This window comes from Anser anser (assembly GCF_964211835.1).
Source record: "Anser anser genome assembly, chromosome: 10".
Lineage (NCBI taxonomy): Eukaryota > Metazoa > Chordata > Aves > Anseriformes > Anatidae > Anser > Anser anser.
In genome coordinates, this window is record NC_139730.1 from 23,467,142 (window position 1) to 23,480,360 (window position 13,219).

The window sequence follows — 13,219 nt, forward strand, 5'->3', positions numbered from 1 at the left end:
TTCTGCGCGGATTAATAGGCTGAGTGCGGTGCCGACTATTCCTGCTCATGCCCCGAAGATGAGGTACAGGGTGCCAATATCCTTATGGTTAGTGGAAAATAGTCATCGATTGATGAAGGTGACGGGTAAGATGGCTGAGTGTTGAAGCGTTAGGCTGTAGTCCTTTTTACAGAGGTTTAATTCCTCTTCTTATCGGCTCTGTAGTGAAATTCATGTTGAGTTGCAAGCTCATCGATGCGCACTAGGGTGCGTCAGGGTCTTTGTAGGCAGAAGCCAATTGGTTTAGGCATTTAGCTGTTAACTAGAGTTTTGTGGGATCGAAGCCCATCTGTCTAGGGAGGCTTTAGCTTAATTAAAGCGTCTGACTTGCATTCAGAAGATACAGGTTAATATTCTGTAAGTCTTAATGTGCAGAAACTAAGAGGGTTTAACTCTTATTTAAGGCTTTGAAGGCCTTCGGTTTGGGGTGTTATCCTAAGTTTCTAGACAATGGCATGTATTATTGGGGACAGGGGAAGTAAGAGGATTGATAGTGAGGCAAGGACCGCAGTAGGTGTGCTTGGGGCTTTGCTAGTGTATCATTGTTTTATGTGGTTAGAGGAGTTGGGGGGAAGGGTAATTGTTGAGTGGTATGCGAGGCGTAGGTAGAAGAAGAGGCTGAGCAGTGATAGCATGGCAATTGCCATGGCTGCTGGTGTTATTTCCTGTTTAGTTAGTTCTTGGATGATAAGTCACTTTGGTATAAAGCCTGTTAATGGGGGGAGGCCTGCTAGGGATAAAAGTACTAGTATTAGGGTGGCGTTTAGCACTGGGGTTTTTGTTCATGAGGTTGTGATCATGGATAGGTTAAGGGCTTTGATTTTGTTAAGGGCTAGGAATACGGCTGATGTTATGATTGTGTATAGGTAGAAGGTAAGTAAGGCCAATTTGGGGCTGTAAACTAGGATGATGGCGATTCAGCCTAAGTGGGAGATGGACGAGAAGGCTAGGATTTTGCGTGTTTGTGTTTGGTTCAGTCCTATTCAGCCTCCTAGTGCTGTTGAGGCTAGGGCCATGGCGGTGAGTAGAGCTGGGTCGAGGGATTTGGATGTTAGTAGGAGCAGGGTTAGTGGGGGGAATTTTATGAGGGTCGAGAGTAGCAGGGCTGTTATTAGTGGCGATCCTTGTAGTACTTCTGGGAATCAGAAGTGAAATGGCACTAGGCCCAGTTTAATAGCGATTGCTGCTGTCAGTAGTAGACAGGAGGTTGGGTGGTTTATTTGTGTGATGTCTCATTGGCCAGTGACTCAGGCATTAGTTATGCTAGAGAATAGGACCAGGGCGGAAGCAGCTGCTTGGGTTAGGAAGTATTTCGTTGCGGCTTCTACTGCTCATGGGTGGTGGGATTTGGCAATTAGGGGAATGATGGCTAGTGTGTTGATCTCCAGTCCTGTCCAGGCCAGAACTCAGTGGTTGCTGGAAATTGTGATTGTGGTGCCCAAGATGAGGCTGAAGGTTATGATTGGGGTCGCGTAAGGGTTCATTAGTAGAGGAGGGGGTTAAACCATCATTTTCGGGGTATGGGCCCGATAGCTTGATTAGCTGACTCTACTAGAAAATAATATAAGGGAAGTATGGAGAATTTTGATTTCTCTTGTGTGGGTTCAATTCCTACTTTTCTAAGGTCAACAGGAAATGAGAGGGCTGTTATACCTCTATGTTCACTTTATCATAGTGACCCTTTGTAGTTCAGGCACATTTCCTTATGTAAGGAGGTAGGCCTGCATAGCAGATAGGTATGCTGATGTGTCAGAGGCACAGAGCTAGTGTGAGGGGTAGGAAGTTTTTTCATAGTAGGTGCATTAGTTGGTCATATCGGAATCGTGGGTATGAAGCTCGGACCCATAAGAAACCAGAAGATAGTAGGAGGACTTTTGTGGCTAGGATGACGGGGAATAGTTCTGTGGGTGGCCCTAGGGCGCTTGGGTTTAGGAATATGATGGCTGTAAGTGTATTTATTAGCATAATGTTCGCATATTCAGCTAGGAAGAATAAGGCGAAGGGTCCTGCGGCGTATTCAACGTTAAACCCTGAGACTAGCTCAGATTCACCCTCTGTGAGGTCAAAAGGAGCTCGGTTTGTCTCTGCTAGGGTGGATACGTATCATATTATTGCTAGGGGTCATGAGGAGAAAATGAAGTATAGAGGCTCCTGTGCGACGGCAAAGGAGCTGAGTGTGTAGCTTCCGCTTAGTATGATTATTGATAGCAGGATTATGGCCAGTGTCACTTCGTATGAAATGGTCTGTGCTACTGCCCGTAGGGCTCCGATTAGTGCGTATTTTGAGTTCGAGGCTCAGCCTGATCATAGGACTGAGTAGACGGCTAGGCTTGACATGGCTATTAGGAAGAGAACTCCGAGGTTTAGATCTGCTAGGGGAAATGGGAGTGGTAGTGGTGCTCAAGTGGTGAGGGCTAGGACAAGGGCTAGTATTGGTATCAGAATGAATAGAAGTGGGGAAGAGGTAGAGGGTCGGATGGGCTCTTTGGTAAATAGTTTCAGTCCGTCCGCAAATGGTTGAAGTAGGCCAAAAGGCCCGACAACGTTAGGGCCTTTGCGGGATTGTATGTAGCTTAGGATTTTCCGTTCTACTAGGGTTAGGAAGGCTACGGCAATCAGGATTGGGATGATGTATAGGAGGGATATAATGAGGCAGCTTAGTGTTGTTATTTGAATCATGGGTGAAGCTAGGGAGAGGATTTGAACCTCTGGGGAAAGGGCTTAAGCCTTCTGCACTTGCCGGGCTCTGCCACTCTAGCTGGTCCTTTTCTAGGATTGAAAGTGGTGGGGGAAGGCCCTCTTCACGGTTTAGTTGGTTTCACTGCTTAGAGGGGGGGGGCGTGCTTGTGGTATTGGCCCCACTTTCCCGGTCCTTTCGTACTGGGGAGAGTGTGTCATAGATAGAAACCGACCTGGATTGCTCCGGTCTGAACTCAGATCACGTAGGACTGTTAATCGTTGAACAAACGAACCCTTAATAGCGGCTGCACCATTAGGATGTCCTGATCCAACATCGAGGTCGTAAACCCCCCTGTCGATATGGGCTCTTGAGGGGGATTGCGCTGTTATCCCTGGGGTAGCTTGGTCCATTAATCAATTATATTGGGTCTGGTCACTGTTAGCACTTTGAGGGGTAGCTCTAGGTAAAGAGGTATGGTCTTGTTTTTGGAGGATTTGTTCTCCTCCAAGGTCGCCCCAACCGAAAAATATCGACCAGGCTCTGCGATGGTAGTGGCCCCAGTGGGGTTGATTGAGGATTCGCGGTGGTCGTTGATTTTTAAGTTCCACAGGGTCTTCTCGTCTTATGTTCACATCCCCGCTTTTGCACGGGGAGATCAATTTCACTGATTATCTGTGAGAGACAGTTAAGACCTCGTTTAGCCATTCATACAAGTCTCGATTTATGGGACAATTGATTGCGCTACCTTTGCACGGTTAGGATACCGCGGCCGTTAAACCTAAGTCACCGGGCAGGCATCACCTTCAATACTTGTTTAATTTGCTGAAGGCTATGTTTTTGGTAAACAGTCGGGCCTTATTAATTTGCCGAGTTCCTTTCACAGATTTTAATCGCTCTTATAGGCGCTCCTGAGTCGGGTTAACAGGGTTAGTTAATACGTGGTCTTGTAGGGGTTTTTGTATCTGTCTAGGTCTGTTAATAATGTTTCTATGTAAGCTTGCGCCGTTAGAGGGGTGTGGCCCTGAGTTACTTATTTTAGCATTAATTCTCCTATATTCATAGGTTGACCTGTTTGTGATAAGGGAATCATCTTATTTTGGTATTTTTAGGTGGTGGAGCTTTGACGCACTCTTTTTTGATGGCTGCTTTAGGGCCCACCGTAGGATCAGTAGTAAGAATTATCCACTAGTCGAGGTTGTGTCCTTTTTTAATGGAGCTGTCCCTCCATTAAATAGCTCTTAATCATCTCATTAGGGTTCAGGATGTCCGGTAGGGAGGATTAAGGGGGAACTTAGATTCGTTTCACAGGTAACCAGCTATCACCCAGCTCGGTTGGCTTTTCACCTCTTCTGACAAGTCATCCCACTCTTTTGCAACAGAGACGGGTTCGCTCTCTTTAACTGCTTGAAAGTAGCTCGCTTGGGTTTCGGGGGGGCAAACTTTAGTTCACTTTGCTTGGTTGTTCTCGCTAAACCATGATGCAAAAGGTACAAGGGTTGATCTTTGCTGTCTGTCGCTTTGATTGTTTCACTGCTATTTCATCTTTCCCTTACGGTACTGGGGTCTCTATCGCGTCTAAGTGTCTTTTCTATCGCCTATACTAAGACTGTAAAATGCTTTACTTTAATTAGTTTAGTAAATTCTTTAGTTTTGGTGTACTATTTGTGTGGTTGAGCTAGAGGGGGGGCTTCAAGACGATCCGGTCTAGTAGATATCTTTCAGGTGTAAGCTGAGTGCTTTGGTGTTATAGCTACGTCTTGATATTCTAAGTACACCTTCCGGTACACTTACCTTGTTACGACTTACCTCATCTTCAGCGTATTTATGGTGTTAGTTATGTGGGATGTGGCTTTTGAGGAGGGTGACGGGCGGTATGTACGTGCCCCAGGGCCGGCTTAAAGTAGGCTCTATTGTCCCACTTTACTGCTAAATCCGCCTTCCAGAAGTGGTTTCACGCTTCTTTCCGTGTGCCCTATGAATAGGGAATGTAGCCCATTTCTTCCACTCCATAGGCTATACCTTGACCTGTCTTATTAGCGGGGTGCTATTGTGTCCACTGTTGTGCTCTCATTCGAGGTGGGCTGGCGACGGCGGTATGTAGGCTGTGTTGGCAAGGGGTGGTTGGGTTAATCGGGGATTATCGATTGTAGAACAGGCTCCTCTAGGTGGGTTTGGGGCACCGCCAAGTCCTTAGAGTTTTAAGCGTTTGTGCTCGTAGTTCTCTGGCGGATACTTCGGTAAAGTAAGTATCAAGATTTAGGGCCAGGCATAGTGGGGTATCTAATCCCAGTTTGGGCCCTGGCTTTCGTGGGTTTAAATCAGTCGTTAGTTCCTAAGATCATCTTAATGGTGTGTTTAGGTGCATCTTGGGCTTATGACAGCTCAGTTGCATTTTGATCTTAGTTAGCTAGGATAGGCATTTTACCACTCTTTACGCCGTGTCAATAGGACGGTTGATTTGGGTTTCTTGTATGACCGCGGTGGCTGGCACAAGATTTACCAACCCTTGAAGTTAGGCTGTTGCTATAACTAAGTCAAGTTTGCACTCATTGCTTAATGTTAATTACTGCTGAATACCCGTGGGGGCGTGGCTTAGCGAGGCGTCTTGGGCTACTACTTGGGTGTGCCTGATACCCGCTCCTCAAGGCCTGTATGGGGGTAGGTGGTCGAGGGCGTTTACACTGGGGCGCGGATACTTGCATGTATATATTTAGCAAAAACCAACCGTAAGGTTAGGACTAAGTCTTTTGTCCGCAGGCATGTTTTATGCCATCTTGGCAACTTCAGTGCCATGCTTTGTGTTAAGCTATGTGGACGGGGGTGTGGTTAGCTGATAGTTGAGTGGTGAGTGAGAGTGAAGTATATGAAATTATTGCTTGTGTTTACTATTTTTAGTACTGGAGTTTCTCTAATAAGTTTAAGTTATTTTGTATGTGTTTGTGTGTATATATACATCGTTCCGATGATGTCATGGAAGGGATGATTAATCTTCCTATGAGCAGGCCTCCCCCCATTAACAGGCTTTATACCAAAGTGACTTATCATCCAAGAACTAACTAAACAGGAAATAACACCAGCAGCCATGGCAATTGCCATGCTATCACTGCTCAGCCTCTTCTTCTACCTACGCCTCGCATACCACTCAACAATTACCCTTCCCCCCAACTCCTCTAACCACATAAAACAATGATACACTAGCAAAGCCCCAAGCACACCTACTGCGGTCCTTGCCTCACTATCAATCCTCTTACTTCCCCTGTCCCCAATAATACATGCCATTGTCTAGAAACTTAGGATAACACCCCAAACCGAAGGCCTTCAAAGCCTTAAATAAGAGTTAAACCCTCTTAGTTTCTGCACATTAAGACTTACAGAATATTAACCTGTATCTTCTGAATGCAAGTCAGACGCTTTAATTAAGCTAAAGCCTCCCTAGACAGATGGGCTTCGATCCCACAAAACTCTAGTTAACAGCTAAATGCCTAAACCAATTGGCTTCTGCCTACAAAGACCCTGACGCACCCTAGTGCGCATCGATGAGCTTGCAACTCAACATGAATTTCACTACAGAGCCGATAAGAAGAGGAATTAAACCTCTGTAAAAAGGACTACAGCCTAACGCTTCAACACTCAGCCATCTTACCCGTCACCTTCATCAACCGATGACTATTTTCCACTAACCATAAGGATATTGGCACCCTGTACCTCATCTTCGGGGCATGAGCAGGAATAGTCGGCACCGCACTCAGCCTATTAATCCGCGCAGAACTAGGACAACCAGGAACTCTCCTAGGCGACGACCAAATTTACAATGTAATCGTTACCGCTCACGCCTTTGTAATAAGCTTCTTTATAGTCATACCCATCATGATCGGAGGATTCGGCAACTGATTAGTCCCCCTCATAATCGGTGCCCCCGACATAGCATTCCCGCGAATAAACAACATAAGCTTTTGACTCCTCCCCCCATCATTCCTCCTCCTACTAGCCTCATCCACTGTAGAAGCTGGCGCCGGCACAGGCTGAACTGTCTACCCTCCCCTAGCAGGTGACCTTGCCCACGCCGGAGCTTCAGTAGACCTGGCTATCTTCTCACTCCACTTAGCCGGTATCTCCTCCATCCTTGGGGCCGTCAACTTTATCACCACAGCCATCAACATAAAACCCCCCGCACTCTCACAATACCAAACCCCACTATTTGTCTGATCCGTACTAATTACCGCCATCCTACTCCTTCTATCACTCCCCGTACTCGCCGCCGGTATTACAATATTACTAACTGATCGAAACCTAAACACCACATTCTTCGACCCCGCTGGAGGAGGAGACCCAATCCTGTACCAACACCTATTCTGATTCTTCGGACACCCAGAAGTCTATATTCTGATCCTACCGGGGTTCGGAATCATCTCACACGTAGTCACGTACTACTCAGGCAAAAAGGAGCCCTTCGGCTACATGGGAATAGTCTGAGCCATACTATCCATCGGCTTCCTAGGATTCATCGTCTGAGCTCACCACATGTTTACAGTAGGAATAGACGTTGATACCCGAGCCTACTTTACATCAGCCACTATAATCATTGCCATCCCTACCGGAATCAAAGTATTTAGCTGACTAGCCACCCTGCACGGAGGAACAATCAAATGAGACCCCCCCCAATACTATGAGCTCTAGGATTTATCTTCCTATTTACCATCGGAGGATTAACAGGAATCGTTCTTGCAAACTCTTCCCTAGACATCGCCCTGCACGACACGTACTACGTAGTTGCCCACTTCCACTACGTCCTATCCATAGGCGCCGTCTTTGCCATTCTAGCAGGATTTACTCACTGATTCCCACTACTCACTGGGTTTACCCTACACCAAACATGAGCAAAAGCCCACTTCGGGGTAATATTTACAGGAGTAAACCTAACGTTCTTCCCCCAGCACTTCCTAGGCCTAGCAGGAATACCCCGACGATACTCGGACTATCCCGACGCCTACACACTATGAAACACCATTTCCTCCATCGGCTCCCTAATCTCAATAGTAGCCGTAATCATACTAATATTCATCATCTGAGAAGCCTTTCCGGCCAAACGAAAAGTCCTACAACCAGAACTAACTACCACAAACGTTGAATGAATCCACGGCTGCCCTCCCCCATACCATACTTTCGAGGAACCGGCCTTCGTCCAAGTACAAGAAAGGAAGGAATCGAACCCTCACATGCTGGTTTCAAGCCAACTGCATTAACCGCTCATGCTTCTTTCTTATGAGATGTTAGTAAACCAATTACATAGCCTTGTCAAGACTAAATCACAGGTAAAAATCCTGTACATCTCATGTGGCCAACCACTCCCAACTAGGATTCCAAGACGCCTCATCACCCATCATAGAAGAACTCGTTGAATTCCACGACCACGCCCTAATCGTTGCCCTAGCTATCTGCAGCCTAGTTCTCTACCTTTTAGCCCACATACTAACAGAAAAACTCTCGTCCAATGCTGTAGACGCCCAAGAAGTAGAGCTGATCTGGACAATCCTACCTGCTATCGTCCTGGTACTCCTCGCCCTCCCATCCCTACAAATCCTCTACATAATGGACAAAATCGATGAACCAGACCTCACCCTAAAAGCCATCGGCCACCAATGATACTGAAGCTATGAATACACAGACTTCAAAGACCTATCATTCGACTCCTACATAGTGCCCACCCCAGACTTACCCAACGGCCACTTCCGACTGCTAGAAGTTGACCACCGCGTAGTTATCCCAATAGAATCCCCCATCCGCGTAATCATTACTGCAGGAGACGTACTCCACTCCTGAGCAGTCCCAACGCTCGGAGTTAAAACAGACGCAATCCCAGGCCGACTAAACCAAACTTCATTCATTACCACCCGGCCTGGGATTTTTTACGGACAATGCTCAGAAATTTGCGGGGCTAATCACAGCTACATACCTACTGTAGTAGAATCAACCCCACTCCCACATTTCGAGGCCTGATCGTCCCTTCTATCATCATCCTAATCATTAAGAAGCTATGCAACAGCACTAGCCTTTTAAGCTAGCCAAAGAGGGACTTCCCCCTCCTTAATGATATGCCACAGCTTAACCCCGCACCATGATTTTCAATCATAATTATAACCTGATTAACCCTAGCACTCCTCATCCAACCAAAACTACTAGCCTTCACCACAACCAACCCCCCATCAAATAAGACCTCCCTCACTACCAAACCCACACCATGATCCTGACCATGAACCTAAGCTTCTTTGACCAATTTTCCAGCCCCAATCTATTTGGCATCCCCTTAATCCTACTATCCCTACTCTTCCCAGCCCTACTATTCCCGTCCCCAAACAACCGATGAATCAACAACCGCCTTTCTACTATCCAAACATGACTCCTTCACCTAATCACAAAACAACTAATAGTCCCACTCAACAAAAATGGCCACAAATGAGCCATAATATTTACATCCCTAATAATCATACTTCTTACAATCAACCTTCTAGGCCTCCTTCCATATACATTCACCCCAACCACCCAACTATCTATGAACATAGCCCTAGCCTTCCCACTATGGCTCGCCACACTACTAACAGGCATGTTTAACCATGTACGTGCCCCAGGGCCGGCTTAAAGTAGGCTCTATTGTCCCACTTTACTGCTAAATCCGCCTTCCAGAAGTGGTTTCACGCTTCTTTCCGTGTGCCCTATGAATAGGGAATGTAGCCCATTTCTTCCACTCCATAGGCTATACCTTGACCTGTCTTATTAGCGGGGTGCTATTGTGTCCACTGTTGTGCTCTCATTCGAGGTGGGCTGGCGACGGCGGTATGTAGGCTGTGTTGGCAAGGGGTGGTTGGGTTAATCGGGGATTATCGATTGTAGAACAGGCTCCTCTAGGTGGGTTTGGGGCACCGCCAAGTCCTTAGAGTTTTAAGCGTTTGTGCTCGTAGTTCTCTGGCGGATACTTCGGTAAAGTAAGTATCAAGATTTAGGGCCAGGCATAGTGGGGTATCTAATCCCAGTTTGGGCCCTGGCTTTCGTGGGTTTAAATCAGTCGTTAGTTCCTAAGATCATCTTAATGGTGTGTTTAGGTGCATCTTGGGCTTATGACAGCTCAGTTGCATTTTGATCTTAGTTAGCTAGGATAGGCATTTTACCACTCTTTACGCCGTGTCAATAGGACGGTTGATTTGGGTTTCTTGTATGACCGCGGTGGCTGGCACAAGATTTACCAACCCTTGAAGTTAGGCTGTTGCTATAACTAAGTCAAGTTTGCACTCATTGCTTAATGTTAATTACTGCTGAATACCCGTGGGGGCGTGGCTTAGCGAGGCGTCTTGGGCTACTACTTGGGTGTGCCTGATACCCGCTCCTCAAGGCCTGTATGGGGGTAGGTGGTCGAGGGCGTTTACACTGGGGCGCGGATACTTGCATGTATGTATTTAGCAAAAACCAACCGTAAGGTTAGGACTAAGTCTTTTGTCCGCAGGCATGTTTTATGCCATCTTGGCAACTTCAGTGCCATGCTTTGTGTTAAGCTATGTGGACGGGGGTGTGGTTAGCTGATAGTTGAGTGGTGAGTGAGAGTGAAGTATATGAAATTATTGCTTGTGTTTACTATTTTTAGTACTGGAGTTTCTCTAAGTCCTAGGACTAGGAGGAAATGGTGTTTCATAGTGTGTAGGCGTCGGGATAGTCCGAGTATCGTCGGGGTATTCCTGCTAGGCCTAGGAAGTGCTGGGGGAAGAACGTTAGGTTTACTCCTGTAAATATTACCCCGAAGTGGGCTTTTGCTCATGTTTGGTGTAGGGTAAACCCAGTGAGTAGTGGGAATCAGTGAGTAAATCCTGCTAGAATGGCAAAGACGGCGCCTATGGATAGGACGTAGTGGAAGTGGGCAACTACGTAGTACGTGTCGTGCAGGGCGATGTCTAGGGAAGAGTTTGCAAGAACGATTCCTGTTAATCCTCCGATGGTAAATAGGAAGATAAATCCTAGAGCTCATAGTATTGGGGGGGGTCTCATTTGATTGTTCCTCCGTGCAGGGTGGCTAGTCAGCTAAATACTTTGATTCCGGTAGGGATGGCAATGATTATAGTGGCTGATGTAAAGTAGGCTCGGGTATCAACGTCTATTCCTACTGTAAACATGTGGTGAGCTCAGACGATGAATCCTAGGAAGCCGATGGATAGTATGGCTCAGACTATTCCCATGTAGCCGAAGGGCTCCTTTTTGCCTGAGTAGTACGTGACTACGTGTGAGATGATTCCGAACCCCGGTAGGATCAGAATATAGACTTCTGGGTGTCCGAAGAATCAGAATAGGTGTTGGTACAGGATTGGGTCTCCTCCTCCAGCGGGGTCGAAGAATGTGGTGTTTAGGTTTCGATCAGTTAGTAATATTGTAATACCGGCGGCGAGTACGGGGAGTGATAGAAGGAGTAGGATGGCGGTAATTAGTACGGATCAGACAAATAGTGGGGTTTGGTATTGTGAGAGTGCGGGGGGTTTTATGTTGATGGCTGTGGTGATAAAGTTGATGGCCCCAAGGATGGAGGAGATACCGGCTAAGTGGAGTGAGAAGATAGCCAGGTCTACTGAAGCTCCGGCGTGGGCAAGGTCACCTGCTAGGGGAGGGTAGACAGTTCAGCCTGTGCCGGCGCCAGCTTCTACAGTGGATGAGGCTAGTAGGAGGAGGAATGATGGGGGGAGGAGTCAAAAGCTTATGTTGTTTATTCGCGGGAATGCTATGTCGGGGGCACCGATTATGAGGGGGACTAATCAGTTGCCGAATCCTCCGATCATGATGGGTATGACTATAAAGAAGCTTATTACAAAGGCGTGAGCGGTAACGATTACATTGTAAATTTGGTCGTCGCCTAGGAGAGTTCCTGGTTGTCCTAGTTCTGCGCGGATTAATAGGCTGAGTGCGGTGCCGACTATTCCTGCTCATGCCCCGAAGATGAGGTACAGGGTGCCAATATCCTTATGGTTAGTGGAAAATAGTCATCGGTTGATGAAGGTGACGGGTAAGATGGCTGAGTGTTGAAGCGTTAGGCTGTAGTCCTTTTTACAGAGGTTTAATTCCTCTTCTTATCGGCTCTGTAGTGAAATTCATGTTGAGTTGCAAGCTCATCGATGCGCACTAGGGTGCGTCAGGGTCTTTGTAGGCAGAAGCCAATTGGTTTAGGCATTTAGCTGTTAACTAGAGTTTTGTGGGATCGAAGCCCATCTGTCTAGGGAGGCTTTAGCTTAATTAAAGCGTCTGACTTGCATTCAGAAGATACAGGTTAATATTCTGTAAGTCTTAATGTGCAGAAACTAAGAGGGTTTAACTCTTATTTAAGGCTTTGAAGGCCTTCGGTTTGGGGTGTTATCCTAAGTTTCTAGACAATGGCATGTATTATTGGGGACAGGGGAAGTAAGAGGATTGATAGTGAGGCAAGGACCGCAGTAGGTGTGCTTGGGGCTTTGCTAGTGTATCATTGTTTTATGTGGTTAGAGGAGTTGGGGGGAAGGGTAATTGTTGAGTGGTATGCGAGGCGTAGGTAGAAGAAGAGGCTGAGCAGTGATAGCATGGCAATTGCCATGGCTGCTGGTGTTATTTCCTGTTTAGTTAGTTCTTGGATGATAAGTCACTTTGGTATAAAGCCTGTTAATGGGGGGAGGCCTGCTAGGGATAAAAGTACTAGTATTAGGGTGGCGTTTAGCACTGGGGTTTTTGTTCATGAGGTTGTGATCATGGATAGGTTAAGGGCTTTGATTTTGTTAAGGGCTAGGAATACGGCTGATGTTATGATTGTGTATAGGTAGAAGGTAAGTAAGGCCAATTTGGGGCTGTAAACTAGGATGATGGCGATTCAGCCTAAGTGGGAGATGGACGAGAAGGCTAGGATTTTGCGTGTTTGTGTTTGGTTCAGTCCTATTCAGCCTCCTAGTGCTGTTGAGGCTAGGGCCATGGCGGTGAGTAGAGCTGGGTCGAGGGATTTGGATGTTAGTAGGAGCAGGGTTAGTGGGGGGAATTTTATGAGGGTCGAGAGTAGCAGGGCTGTTATTAGTGGCGATCCTTGTAGTACTTCTGGGAATCAGAAGTGAAATGGCACTAGGCCCAGTTTAATAGCGATTGCTGCTGTCAGTAGTAGACAGGAGGTTGGGTGGTTTATTTGTGTGATGTCTCATTGGCCAGTGACTCAGGCATTAGTTATGCTAGAGAATAGGACCAGGGCGGAAGCAGCTGCTTGGGTTAGGAAGTATTTCGTTGCGGCTTCTACTGCTCATGGGTGGTGGGATTTGGCAATTAGGGGAATGATGGCTAGTGTGTTGATCTCCAGTCCTGTCCAGGCCAGAACTCAGTGGTTGCTGGAAATTGTGATTGTGGTGCCCAAGATGAGGCTGAAGGTTATGATTGGGGTCGCGTAAGGGTTCATTAGTAGAGGAGGGGGTTAAACCATCATTTTCGGGGTATGGGCCCGATAGCTTGATTAGCTGACTCTAC

The 13,219-nt window shown here is 46.8% G+C and overlaps 1 long non-coding RNA gene across 1 annotated transcript in view; it reads right to left on the bottom strand.

Moving 5' to 3' along the window:
- The window catches only part of LOC310904902, a 147,022-nt gene that overhangs the window by 111,504 nt on the left and 22,299 nt on the right, over window positions 1–13,219 (bottom strand). The window lies entirely within an intron of this gene.